General features: G+C 36.9%; 1 protein-coding gene across 2 annotated transcripts in view; it reads left to right on the top strand.

The window, feature by feature from the left end:
- itprid2 (ITPR interacting domain containing 2) overlaps positions 1-15,000 on the top strand; it is a 51,692-nt gene that overhangs the window by 2,747 nt on the left and 33,945 nt on the right. Inside the window, exon 1 of one of the 2 annotated variants that reach the window (XM_067410735.1) lies at positions 302-443. The exons of the other annotated variant lie outside the window; for it this stretch is intronic. The gene's annotated coding sequence lies outside the window, so the exon portion shown is untranslated. Of the gene's footprint in view, positions 1-301; positions 444-15,000 lie in introns of those variants that run through there. 2 annotated transcript variants of the gene reach the window in all.

The following is a 15,000-nucleotide window of genomic DNA, read 5'->3' as shown; positions in this document are numbered from 1 at the left end:
CTTAACTATTATTAACTCTTAACTATTGTCAGTGTTCCTAGTTTAGTCTAGTGACTCTCAAGTCTCCTTAAGTTCATTCCACTCTCTCATGTTCGTGACTTTTCCACAGTTTTATTGCAAGTAGAGCAGCTGTTTTCTATGCAAACATGAAAGGCAGGACTGCGGAGTACTGTCCTCTGGGTGTCTTCAGATAACATTGGTCAGGTGTAAACACAGCTGACATATGTGTGTGTGAAAGAGTGTGTTTGAGCAAATGAAAGAGCTGGTGTGTGTTTGCAGAACACGGGTGAATCCGTGTGTTGTCGCATGATCTACTGCATTCCTGCCACAGGGAGAGACAATGTAAACATGTTCTTAAAGGAAAAGTTTACCCAAAATCAGTTATTCACCGCTGTAGATGGCTTTGTGGTTGGAATAGGCTGAAATTGAAGCTGTTTTTGACGGTAAGAGCTCTCAAATCTCATTTGTGGTTGTGTTATTCAAACTTGCTGCATAGCAATCTGTAGAATTTCCATTTAGGTGAGCTATCTGTTTAACAAGAGAAGTCAGCAGTAGTGGTTGGAAAAGTAAGCCGAGTTTTTGTGTTAACAGGTCTCGAGTTGCTTTTCGTGCAAAATGTGTCACGCTAGCTAAACAAAAGGTGTGGCTCTGTTTCCTTAGTAAAGTACAGGTATTTACAATAGGAAGTTAGATTATATTAAAGAGAACAATTTCTATTGATGCTACTGAAAGTCACTGCGACTGCATATTATGTTTCCTTCTCTGGTCTAATGCCATCTTGATTAGTCTGGCATAAAGCCTGCTGTTTCAGATCCAAGGTACAATTTTATAAGCCATCAACTACAATGTTCCCTTATTAAACATGCAAAACAGTTGCTACATGCGACTGTTGATGCTGTGTTATTGTTACCTGAAGAAGAAAGTCTTTAACACTAAAGCAAGAGTTAGGATGTTTTCTGATGCATTTTAGCAATCATCTGCCTCATGCTTTGCTTCTCAGAAGAGAAATTTGATTGTTTTTCTGCCCTGTGCATAAAAACAAGCCAGAAGAGGTCCTGTGTGGCCAATGTGAATGGCTATCAGGGGCTTTGTCCACAGGAAATGAATTCAGCTAGGGGCCTGAAACAGACACGGCTTATTGAAACCTCAAGATAAAGGCTTCAAAGAGACTTGAAGGAAATGACACTGTCGTGTTGTACAGTCTTTACTCTCTCAATAACTGTAAGATGAGGGTTTAATAAATACTTTATAAACCCAATTAAATAATATGGTGACAAGCAGAGTTTTCTTTTCTTTTTTGAGATTTCTTCCTAAAAGAAAAAGTTTGTGGCAGGAGATTTGGAAGGTTTTTATTAAAGCAGAACTAAGTAACTTTTTTTACTTTCATAAATAGTTTTCTAAGTCCTTACGATGGTTAATTGACTTGTAGTGTTGTGTTTGAGGCGAGCTCTAACCCCCTCTGGCACGTCTACGCCAGAAAACAGCACTTGCAAGTTGAGCTTCGCCGACCCGAAACAATCTCGCCTCATGTTCACGTTCACGCGAGAGTGACAAAATGCTTTACGGTAATTCAAAAACAATGTATATATTATGACTTTATAAGACCATTTTGAAAATTACCCACCTCCATCGAGATTTCTTGTACTGTATTTGCAAAACTACTGCGCTGGTGAGCGTTGTAGTCATTGTAGTCCAGAGCTGAGCTTGGAGTATTTACGATTCACTGAAGGAACCTGTAGGGGGAGCTTCGCAATTCTTGCTGAGTTCCGCTTTAAATGGCCAATAGGTCATAAACTATGGTTTTCTACTTGCTATTGCTAGTCAGATGCAGAGGGATAGATATTCTTATACTAGAGAGCTAAACAATGAATACAGCCATTGAGTGTGGCAGTTTTGAATCAATAGTTTTTTGTCGATATACGCTACCGTTCAAAATTTTGGGGTTAGACTTAGTAAATTGTGTGCTTTTATACAGCAAAGATGCACTAGATTTTTCAAGAGTGACCATAGACATTTATAATGTTGCAAAATATTTCAAGTAATTGCTGTTCTTATGATCTTTCTATTAATCAAAGAATCCCCAAAAAAGAAAAAAATGTTTTCCACAAAAATATTAAGCCATTTTCAAAATTGATTATAATAAGAAATGTTTCTTGAGCACCAAATCAACATATTTGAATGATTTCTGAAGGATCATGTGACACTGAAAATTTAGATTTGCCATCACAGGAATAAATTTACATTTTAAAAGAGTCAGTTTAAATTGTAAAAATATTTCATAATAGTATGTGTTAAATAAATGCAGCCTTGGTGTGCGTAAGAGACATCTTTCAAAAACATAAAAGAATCTAACCAACCCCATACTTTTGAACTGTAGTGTATCTGCCAAATGTTAATGTTGTCAACTTTTAGTGTGACCTCAAAGCTTCATCATTTCAGTTTTATACATTTAAATGGCAGTGAGCCTGACAGGTGAGACAATTTTGCAAAATGAGAACTAGTTTGCCTAGTCTCAAAAGCTTTTAGGCCTAAGGCTGGTGCTTGCTAAAGCAAAAAAAGAGTATGTTACATTTTACTGTGGGAAAGTCAGAGTATAATGCACAGCTTTGACTGGCTTATTACTGGCTGCTTACATTAAAGAGATAGTTTACCCAAAAATGAAAATTCTGTCATCATTTACTGAACCTCATTGGCCTGTTGTTCTACTAGCTTCATGCAATCTCTGAGTTTCAGAGTAGGTTTACAGTTTACAAATCCAGATAAATCCAACCTGGTTTAGATGAGACTTGGTATAAACTTTCTCTGTCAACTCAGGTTTAATCCAGAGTTTGCGATTAACACTGAAGCGCGTGCACCTGAAAGTGTGACATGTGTGGCAAACAGACAGAACATGCAGAGTGTCCGTTTGATTTACTTCTCGTGAGAGAGGCGCGCAATTCACTTCTCTTCTGAAGATTAAGAGGTCGTTATGAAAAATATCATGAAATTAAATGCACTTACTAGAGTGGAATAAACACTGCTGCAGTGCAAGTTTGAGAAGGCAACTGAAAGAAAACATCTGACTAAATCAGTGCATGTGAATCAAAGAAATATGCCTAATAATTTATAATATAATAATATATATTAGTTTCACAAAGAGCTCAAATGAATACACATGTTTAAAAGCTTTATATATTAATGCATGTATTATATTTATATCGGTTTATTAATTGTCAATATTATATGAATATACCTTTTTTATGAATTATACATAATTAATATAATATATATATATATATATAATTACTAATTAGCAGCAAAAGATGAGCAATTTTGTCTCTAAAATGTTTTCACTATAAACTGATTTAATTTGAATGAGAGATACAGGCTTTATTGCATCAGATACATGTCACTTTACACACAGCTGATTGGTCCAGTCTGGGTTTGCAATCTCTAACCCCAAATAAAACCTGCTCCGGAGAAGGTTAGCCATGTAGTTAACCATAGCAATGAAACCTGCTAAAAACCAATCCACCTTCATAAGCCTGAAAAACCAGAGTTTACTCAAACTAATCTTGAACTTACCTTGGTAGAAACTGAAACGGCCACATTCAAAACCTGTATGACTTTCCTTCTTCTGTTGAACACACAAGATGTTTTGAAAAATATCTATTTTTTTGTTGTTGTTTTTCCCATACAATGAAAGTGTTTGGACAAAAATGATGACAGCATTTTCATTTGTGTAAACATTCCCATTAATGTGATTAAGAAACACCAATGTTAAATAAATAGTTACGTTTAGTAATAATAAAAATGTCATGTAATACTGTTTATTATCCTAACTGCAGACCGTTTACCGTCATCAAACAACTTTGAATGTTAATATAGAACAGCGTTCACAGGTGTGAGTTTATCTACATTTTCCAGTGACTTTAAAAATGACTCATCTAATCATAATTTAGAGTTTTATAAAGACATTTTAAACTATTTGGCATTTGTTCCCCCCCCCCCCCTTCTCTCTCTTGAAATTCATGTGAAAGTGCTGTCATTAAATATTCACCACTTGTACTTCTGGCAATGCTGTAGGCAATTCCACGTTCTGAATTAAGCAGGGCATCTAAGAGTAGTTCGAATGAAAAGCAGTGCACTCATAATCCATCAGGACTATGTGCTGAGATGTTTACAGTACTGTTCCGAGGAAGCGTGGTGGTCTGATGGATCTTGCATTGGTTTTTCTCATCAACTCCTTCCTATTGCTTTCCATATTTCTTCCATAATCAGATCCTTAGCCGAGGCCTAGTTCCTGGGATTGCAGCCAGCCCTCCTCTGGGTCCAATGTCAGTGCTATTTATCACAAAGAGTGTGTGCGTGCGTTTGTAATGGTATGAAAAAATAAAAGAGATTATTATTATTATTATTATTCACTTATGCTGAGTTACAGTAGATATTTCTGGTAACAGGTATGAAATCAGAGACTCACCTGTTCCTGACTGAATCCCAGTGTCTAGTATGCTACCATGCTTAACGGTAAAACCCTGGGCGCTCCATATGTTTGTTTCACACTGCGCAAATTGAAACCCTGGGAACCGCTGACCTTGTTCAGGCTAATGATTAAACGGTTTTATCATAATGCTGGTACATGGTGTGTCTCTGTGGCTGGAGCTTTAACAAACAGGCAGCTGATGATGAGGCTTATGCTTGTATGATCAGTTTTTTTGTATGTTGCTGTTCTATTCTGCCTCTAGTTTTCTTTATTTTGGATGATTTTAGTATTTCAGATCTGATGCAACTCTTAAATAAGGAAACAATTAGGATTGGGAACTGAGATCCAACTCTTTTCTGGAACAATGTCATTTCATGACTGCTTCCTGGACCACTATTTTGAGTTGTGAGCTTTTCTTGTCTTTCTTTTGGGGTTTCCTCACAGTATGAAGTCCTTCTCATAAACAACTGACTTTTATGAATTGATTCTTTTTAATGAATCACTCAAAAACCACTCACCCTAATGACTCACTGAGTCAGCAAAAAGTTCTTGACTTCATGTCCGACCTAAAATTATCCAAGAACTATTACGATATTATGTGTACTTAAAGCTCATGACACTTAAATTAGTGTAGTTAGTGACTGGTTTTTCGTATAACAAATTGTACCAGAAAACAGTTCTTGTTTAGAATATTTGTTAAAGGGACGGTTCACCCAAAAATGAAACTCTGTCATCATTTATTCAACCTCAAGTTGTTCCAAACCTGTATGAGTTTCTTTCTTCTGTTGAACACAAAAGAAGATATTTTAAAGAATGTTGGTAAGCAGAAAGTTGACGTAGCCATTGACTTCCATTGTATTTTTTCCCCCCTACTGTCTGGTTACCAGAATTCTTCAAAATATTTTCTTTTGTGTTCAACAGAAGAAAGAAACTCATACAGGTTTGGAACAACTTTAAGGAACACTCCACTTTTTTTGAAAATAGGCTCATTTTCCAACTCCCCTAGAGTTAAACAGTTGAGTTTTACCATTTTCAAATCCATTCAGCCAATCTCCAGGTCTGGCGGTAACTTTTAGCATAGCTTAGCATAGTTCATTGAATCTGATTAGACCGTTAGCATCTCGCTTAAAAATGACCAAAGAGTTTCGATATTTTTCCTGTTTAAAACTTGACTCTTCTGTAGTCACATCGTGTACTAAGACTGACGGAAAATGAAAAGTTGTGATTTTCTAGGCTGATATGATTAGGAACTATACTCTCATTCAGGCGTAATAATCAAGGAACTTTGCTGCCTTACCATGGGTGCAACAGGCGCAATGATGTTACACAGCGGCTGTGACCCCCTGTTTGCACAGGGAACGTGCCTTGCAACCATGGAGACATTTGTGAGAGGCGCTGTGTAATATCATTGCGCCTGCTGCACCCATGGTATGGCAGCAAAGCTCCTTGATTATTACGCCTGAATGAGAGTATAGTTCCTAGCCATATCAGCCTAGAAAATTGCAACTTTTCATTTTCCGTCGGTCTTAGTACACAGTGTAACTACAGAAGAGTCAAGTTTTAAATAGGAAAAATATTGAAACTCTTTGGTCATTTTTGAGCGAGATGCTAACGGTCTAATCAGATTCAATGAACTATGCTAAGCTATGCTAAAAGTGATACCGCCAGACCTGAAGATCGGCTAAATGAATTTGAAAATGGTAAAACTCAACTGTTTAACTCTAGGGGAGTTGGAAAATGAGCATATTTTCAAAAAAAGTGGAGTGTTGCTTTATGGGTTAGAAAATGATGACAAATTTTCATTTTTGGTGAATTATCAAGATACAGTAAAAACAGTAATATTATGCAATATTATTACATTTCCAAAATAACTGTTTTCATTTTAAAATGTAATTTATTCCTGTTTGAATATTCAGCATTACTTCAGTCTTTAGTGTCACATGATCTTTCAGAAATCATTATAATATGCTGAATTGCTGTTCAAGAAACATGTTCAAAACAGTTGAAACAGTGCCAAGTTTTTCATGATTCTTAAGAGAATGAATAGAAAGTTCTTAAGGTACCAGGTAACTGTTAAGCAACAATGTTGTTTTGCTTCATTTTTGCCACACGTGGCATGCAGACAGTGGTTCACACACCTTTAGGTATGCTGTTTAGGTCTAAGAGAATCTAACTAACTTCACATATACTGTGTTGATTCTGTTGAGTTGTTACATCATCAGCCCTCCAAACGCTGATCACGTCCCACACCTCGCCGTCTCACTTCTTGGGTGGTAGAGTAGCTGAGACAGAATGTCCTGTTGCTTTTGCCACTTATAAAGTATTAAGATCCATCAAATGGTTTGTTTGACCTTGTGTGCTACCTTGGCACCCTGTTCTCTCTCTCATTTTACCCTTGCTCTCTTGCAAGCTTCAGGAAACAGTGTCTAGAATACAAAGTGTGCCATAAAGCAGACACTCAGATTAAAAAACCATTAATCAGTGTGTTCAGAAAGACTGTTTTTATCTGCCTCTTGCTATTAGAAACCTTAATCGTTAAACTAACAAGGAAAATGAACAGGTCCAGATGGAATCAGTGTACTTGTATTTTTTGCGCTGATTTAAAGGAAATAGTTATGATAACAATCTTAAAATCAGCTTTTAAAAGTGGTCTTCTGATGTTGACATCAAACTTTTAGTGCTAATTCATATGTTGCTTGTTAGAAACTTGACAAATTAGGCAGGTCCCTGACCTTGTCCAAGAAAATATACAAAACTCTGCAAGGTAAAATAAATGTTTATAAACTTTTCATTTTGTTTACCTGCGTATCATAAACGGTTACGGTAATTTGTTGGGTTGCCATTTGATGTTGAAAGTATAATGGATCTTGAAGCAAAAACATTTGAGGATTGCTGCAATAACACATGAGGTAACTGCTTGACATGATTTTGCTCTTGTCCGCAAGCACCAGGGCCTAAAACTAACTTACACGCCTACCTAACCACACCTACCAATGGCCGGTGACTTAAGAAAGTTTACCGGCCATAAAATATTTTTTACCAGCCATTAAACTGTTATAAAACCAAAATTTTAGATGCCAATGAAAATTCACAATTCTCGATTCCAATTTCGATAACATAGCTAAAACTACTAGCCTAACTAGGGCTGGGACAATAAATCGATGCATCACTCAATTGACCCTTCACAGGGAGTTTGATTGACAAGCGATCTAACCAATCAGAACGCTGAATCCACCATTTTGTCCGACTAAGCAGTCAGGAGTTAGAAGATTAACCTCGGTGGAGTTAAACTTGAAAAATTGTGTATATTGATGTCTTTCCGCGTTTGAAACAACATTCATTCTCATGTTCATTCATGTTTATTTGACGCTATAAATTAACTAGTAGGAAGAGATGATTGGTTAACGAGCCTCTTGAGCGGAGGCGCTACAGCAATCTGTCACAACATATTAAAGAGCCACAAAACTGTTTTTATTGTTTGAGTTTCTTAAAAAAAACTACACAGATTGAAAGCTGGGACTTTGTTTAATATCATAAGTAACCTGGTTTGTCTTGTCTGTCGACGTGTTGTCAGTGTCCTCTTTGCTCCGCGATGTATTTTTCACTGCGTGTGGCGTAACAGCGCCATGGCTTGTCGGACAAAGCAACAGTAACTAAGGGGGGGCGGGTCTTTGCGAAGGGTCAATTCTGAGATTTGCCGAATGCATTGCGATTCTCTCTCGAAACGATTCTGAGCTTAGTTTTTAACAGCAGACACTAGAGACAACAGTAGACTGCTGTCACTTTAAGACTGAATGCATGGATCCAATATACAGATACACATGCATTGTCTTTCTCTACTGTTTCCATTCGCTTAACTGTTTACTAGGATACTCACTGAAACTGCATTTTTTGACAACGTTTCTTTTGTGAATTTGTGCGTTCAATCGCAAGAAGACTTGAAAGAGCTCAAATTAGTATTTGCATGCTGTCTGAGCACTCTTCGGATGTGTGCACAAATAAAACATTCCACAAAGCGTGCAAGTGAGGAATTGAGTTCCATTTTGTGTCTTCTTGCGCTTGAATATTTAAATTGGCAAGGCTTAAACTTTCGTGATGATGTAGCGCTGACCTGAGCGTCATTCACATTTGTTTAGGTTCATAATCTCACAATATTGCTTTGTTAGGATTCATAAAAATGTTAACAGTCAACTGGCGATTGATGCCGTTTCATATACTCACCAACGCTGATTTTTACTCTCATTTGGCACTTGGCGAGTTTTAATTTTAGGCACTGAGTAGTGCTGTAAGAGCACACTGTGATGAAAGTGTGTGCATTAATAAAGGAGAATGAAAAATATTCATAATTACTTTCCTTGTTTTAAATATTTTTCTGGAAAACAAGACAAACGTACTGATTAAGAAAGTGAAACTTCCAGCTGCTCTGGCTCTTGTGGACACACAGAGTTTGATCGTGTCTGAATTTATTGTTACAATCCGTCTTTTCACTCGCTGTCAAAAGACAAGTGGAAAAAGACTCAAGTGTAAGCAGCGAGGGAGAATTACCCAAAGTGCCATTACTATAAGCACAGTGTCACATGTTCAAAACAAAGGAACGTCACATTCTCAGTAGAGATTGATGTTTAGACTTTAGTCCTCCGGTGAACACTTTTCTGGTTGAATAACAAAGAGACATTCTGGAATAATTCTCCTTTCTTCATCTTTGATGTCTTTTGAAGCTAAAAGTTTTGAGGCAGTTTAAGATTTAGGTCTGTTTCACTTATTTCCTGTCTGCAGTGCATAAGTGACATTTCCTCTATGCAACACAATGTTCTAATGCTAGAAATTAAAGGGATAGTTCACCCAAAAATGAAAATTTGATGTTTATCTGCTTACCCCCAGTGCATCCAAGATGTAGGTGACTTTTTTTTCTTTAGTCGAACACAAATTATGATTTTTAACTGCAACCGCTGCCGTCTGTCAGTCAAATAATAGCAGTAGATGGGAACTTCAACTATAACAGTAAATAAAACTTGCTTAGACAAATCAAAATTAAAACCTGCGGCTCGTGACGACACATTAATGTCCTAAGAGACGAAACGATCGGTTTGTGCGAGAAACTGAACATTATTTATATAATTTTTACCTCTAATACACCACTATGTCCAACTTCGTTCAGCTTCCTGTTAGTGAGGTCAAAAAACGCGTTGTGATGACGGCAGTGATGTCTCGCCCATATACTTCAATGAGCGCGAGACATCACTTCCGTTGTCAGAGCGCGATCCGACCTCACTAGCCGGAAGCTGAACGAAGTTGGACATAGTGGTGTATTAGAGGTAAAAAATGATATAAATACTGTTCGGTTTCTCGCACAAACCGATCGTTTCATGTCTTAGGACATCAATGTGCCGTCACGAGCCGCAGGGTTTCATTTGAATTTGTTTATGGAAGTTTTTTCGACTCTTATTGTTCAAGTTCCCAATCACTGCTATTATTTGACTGACAGACGGCAGCGGTTGCAGTTAAAAATCATAATTTGCGTTCGACTGAAGAAAAAAAGTCATCTACATCTTGGATGCACTGGGGGTAAGCAGATAAATATCAAATTTTCATTTTTGGGTGAACTATCCCTTTAAGACTCGGAATCAACAACTACCTCATACACATCGTGTCACAATTTAGTATTTTAACAATATTTCACAGTGACATAATTGGATTGCGATTAACACTCCGCCATCTGCGTAGGAGAGAGAAAGTGGTATCCCTTTCAATCTTTCTCACTCGGTTCACTTCACTTTTGTCCAGTACCGCATCTCAAAGAAACAACTGTGATGCACTGAAGGTGACCCACCATTTATTGTCGAAAATGATATAAATTAATGCAAAAAATTAATACAAATATTTATATATGAGATCCTGACATACTGATGCAGTATTTTAAACAAAAAAGAAAAAGATTTGCGATTAACTTACACTTGTACAGTTTCCGCATAACTCAAATTGTGGCTCGCCATTGTTCATGTTGGCATTCCTCAGAGAGAAGTCTGATGGTTCACTGCGTGCAGACATTGATCTTCTGGTGATCTTTGCAAAGATATAGAGTATTATCAGTTTAGAAATGCTGAGCTGGACAATACATGATTGTTTTGTTTTAGATGTACCACAGGGCGTTATATTTGGCCCTAAAGATTGTCAACAGCAGCACTTTTTACCCCTAAGGGACTTATGGGAGGGTTACAGAATAACCTTTTCTTTTCATAGATGCTGTGGTGTCCGAAACAATATCACAATGGAGGACTTCGTCAGAATGCCATGTTATTTCACATACTAGGCATTGGGCTTGTGTTTAGAGCCAACACCAAAGGTCATTGAGGGTGGCAATTCACCAAGGCACTGCCGCAGACTGGATATTGTGTTTCTATTTTGGGAAAAAAACATTGCAGGTGTGGTTCAAAAAGAGCAGATTGCTGGGTAAGGCTGATCTTGTTCTGCTTTGAAGCTCTTGACATCACTGCATGGTTGCAAGATAACATTACTTTCAGGTCACTAGCCATTCTTTCTTAAAATCAGTTGTTTTTTTTCTCACTAGCATATTGTTTTAGCGCTATGTCTGTAAAACCGGATTAAGCTCCTCTTAAAGGTTAAAATAGCTGAGAATTATGCCTGGGTGAAATAGCTAAAAACAATAATATCTTAATATTTTTCTATCATTTTTGACCATGTTTAATGAAATATATTTCAAGGCATTAGCTCTGGAACCATCATTTTCAACCGAACAAGTATTATTGCCATGTAGATTTAAAATGTTTCACTTGAAGAATAATATTTAATTATTTTCATTAGTCAGCTATAAAAACCAATGATGTGATTTTGGTCCATCTAACGGAAGATGGTATTATTATTCATTATTTTTGCAATTCCACTTGATGATGCTAGTGATTCATACATTATATAATTCACCTTTATGTTTAACTCAGAAGCACTAATAGTTAATCTTTCTTAAAGGATTAGTCCACTTTTAAATAAACTTTTCCTGATAATTTACTCACCCCCATGTCATCCAAGCTGTCCATGTCTTTCTTTCTTCAGTCGAAAAGAAATTAAAGTTTTTGATGAAAACATTCCAGGATTATTCTCCTTATAGTGGACCTCAATGGGCACCAAACAGTTGAAGGTCAAAATTAGTTTCCCTGCAGCTTCAAATTGTTCAACACCATCCCAGATGAGAAATAAGGGTCTTATCTAGTGAAACCAGGTCAAAGTTTGAACTAATTTTTACATGTTCAAACTTTGACTTGTGGAGGGCAGTAATACGCTTAGCAGTGTCTACACTGCTGGAATTCTAATAGAGGAGAAGAAGAGAGCTAGTTCAAGATGAGCATTTCTGGTTAAAACGTATATAATTTTAATTTTTTTTCAGAAAATGAGCGATGGTTTCACTAGATAAGACCCTTATTTCTCATCTGGGATTATGTTGAACAATTTGAAGCTGCACTGTAACTAATTATGACCTTCAACTGTTTGGTGCCCATTGAAGTCTACTATAAGGAGAATAATCCTGGAATGTTTTCATCAAAAACTTTAATTTCTTTTCGACTGAAGAAAGAAAGACATGGACATCTTGGATGACATGGGGGTGAGTAAATTATCAGGAAAAGTTTATTTAAAAGTGGACAAATCCTTTAATGCTTTCATACTTGAGATAAGGAAGAACTAGTCTAATAACGCTGTTCTTTGGGAACATAATATCTGAAAATATTTCATATTTCCAGTGAAGTTATCCTGAATGTTAAATAAATCACCCATTCCCACTGAGAATCAGCCTGTTTGGACCGGATATAATCTTAATCACTAGGTCTCTGTGTAAGCATGATGCATTAATTGTGAGATTTTTCTTAGGATGCGCTTTGATCTGTTGTTTGTGCCTGTTTGACTCGGAGCCCCGGGGCTGATTTTGTTTGGGGCCTTTGGGACGTGGGGACGGACACAATAAGCAACCGGTCAGATCTGGAATGAGATGTGGGAACTGGGATGTCCTCAGTTCAACAGAAGGAGGTCATAGCGAGCATGTGTGGGGTGCATGGAGCATTTTAAAAATAGACATAGTTTTTCACGGAATTTTCAGCCGAACCAGCTTTTTTTGACAGGTTTGAGAATAGTAAAGTATGATAGCGACAGTGTGTTTATTCAATGGTCACTGATTTTCCTCACAGCTCTGACATTCAGTGATTTGTCACAGACTCTTTCAGTTTACAAGGTTTGTTAGTCTGCTTTAACAGCAACAGGATATGGGTTTTATCACATTTTTTCCCTCCTCATCTTTGTCACTCATAACAAGAGCTATGAGAAGAAAGAAAAAAAAAATGTCAGCTTGCAGAGGCAGGGTTTAAAGGGATCACCCAAAAATGAAAATTCTCTCATCATTTACTCACCCTCAAGTTGTTCCAAACCTGCATACATTTCTTTGTTCTGCTGTAGATATTTGGTTACAACTTGGTTACAAACATTCTTCCAAATATCTGTCTTTGTGTACAGCAGAACAAAGAAATGTATACAGGTTTGGAACTACTCGAGGGCGAGTAAATGATGACAGAATTTTCATTTTAGGGTGAGCTATCCCTTTAAGCAGACTAAATGTTTGGAGAAGTCCTGCAAACATCACCAGAAAGAAGTGTAATTTTCACCAGAAGGTCCAGTTATTATATTTTGATTAAAAAAAAAATTTAAATATGCATGGTTGCATAAGAAAATAGTGTGAATTAACCTTCATTTCATCCTGTCTAGAAATGCAAATATCTTACATAACACAAGGTTCATAAGAAAAAAATAGCAGGGATGCGGGGAATATTGGAACATTTTTTATGCTTTGATGTGTATGGGATTTTCTGCAAATGTTTTTCCCTAGTTAGCATTCCGCATCTGTTCTGTGATTGGTGGATATGCGACATGCTTGACGTCGCTTAGTAGTGCTTATTTATGTCAAGTCGATGCTTTCCCCATCATTCTTCCCCAAGTCTCTACCCATTTAAAGCAGAGTATGTAACTCCGTCTGCACTGTTTACAAATTGCAGGTCCAAAATGGAGCGGAGAGCATGAGATCTGCTGTGTTTATGGAATTAAACAACTATGCTGTTTGTGAAAGGGAATGGACCGTGTTGCTCTCATATGTGGCTGCTGTTACATGAGCTATTGACAGAGACTTTTGTGTTGTCTCTATTAAATCTATCAACATGCTTGACTGTTTTGATGCTACTTTTTTGTCAAAGTGGCCATGTGTCAAACTGGTATTAGGGCTCATGTTTGCACAGTTTTTGATAGTAGCTTAAGATGAATATTTCCCATGAACTATGTAAAAGATGTGAATGGACACAGTGTTCCAGTCTAGACTGCTCTGGCAAATCAACATTTGCTGATGTGATGTTTAAATTACGTTTAACGTGACGTTAGAGAAGGCCTATTTGTGTGCTATAATTAGTGTACTTTGGTGGCCAATTGCACGTATACGCTGTATACTTTGTCTACATTTTGCCCAGGGCTGTTTGAGTATTAAGACTTCTAAAGATCAATATTTGCATATTTGTTGTTTTTTTTTGCTTGGAAAGTGCATAATCTACTGTCATGTTAGCTTCCCCTTTAACTGTCTGTCCAAAGCTGACGATTCTGTGTTGTATTCTACCTTTTCCCACCCATCATCGACTGACGGTGCGTGTTTTAGAGAACTCCGGTCAATGCCGCAGGGTTCTCAGTTTTTTCCGGACATGGTGTAAGAAATGTGGTTAGTGAAGACACTAAAAAGACTGCTAAAAGACGACACCACTGGTGCTTATGTAATTATCATTGTGTGTTGCAAATGAACAATTTGTTTTTAATGAGAAAAGGGGTGTTTGGCATGTTTTTAGGGAGTTTACATACTGGAGTGCACAATTGGATTCCTTTTAACTTTCTCCAAGTAGACTTGACATCCTTTCTGTCATTGGAGTCCAAAATTAACAAAACCTCTGATGAGATTTGAACCTGTGAACAGACACACAGCTAAAACCAAGACTGTGTTTGCATTATTGGACCTCTTTAATCAAAACATAGTAGATAATTCTAGAGTATTAGGACATGGTTGTTTGCAGCAGTCTTCAGTCACATATTGTTGTAGAAAGGTTTCTAAACATTTTATTGACCATAGTCCCTGGAAACTGATGTGCTAGGTTTGTTTTTTATATTGCTCTGCAGTCTCAAAGTTTGAACTCAAATCAATATGACGTCCATCCATTCCGATCTTGGTTTTTATGAGTTCATGTAATGAGGCAAATGTTATCGCCAAATAAACCTCTTTAGGGTGATATGAGACCTGATCACCCTATTTTGTGATAATGAATGATGAGTGTAGATCAGTGTTTCACAGCTTTTTTTGACTCCATTGTTGACAACTTTGTTTTAATTTAATTCAATTTAATTTAATTAATAAAATTAGCCCTAATTTTGTTTTCATTTAATTTATTCGTACTCCTAGTTTCTTTCATTTAAGAGAACTAAAATATTATTAAAAAAAATATTATTATATACAC

Source organism: Chanodichthys erythropterus, chromosome 14 (assembly GCF_024489055.1).
Source record: "Chanodichthys erythropterus isolate Z2021 chromosome 14, ASM2448905v1, whole genome shotgun sequence".
Lineage (NCBI taxonomy): Eukaryota > Metazoa > Chordata > Actinopteri > Cypriniformes > Xenocyprididae > Chanodichthys > Chanodichthys erythropterus.
This window is presented reverse-complemented; position numbering and strand designations above follow the sequence as displayed.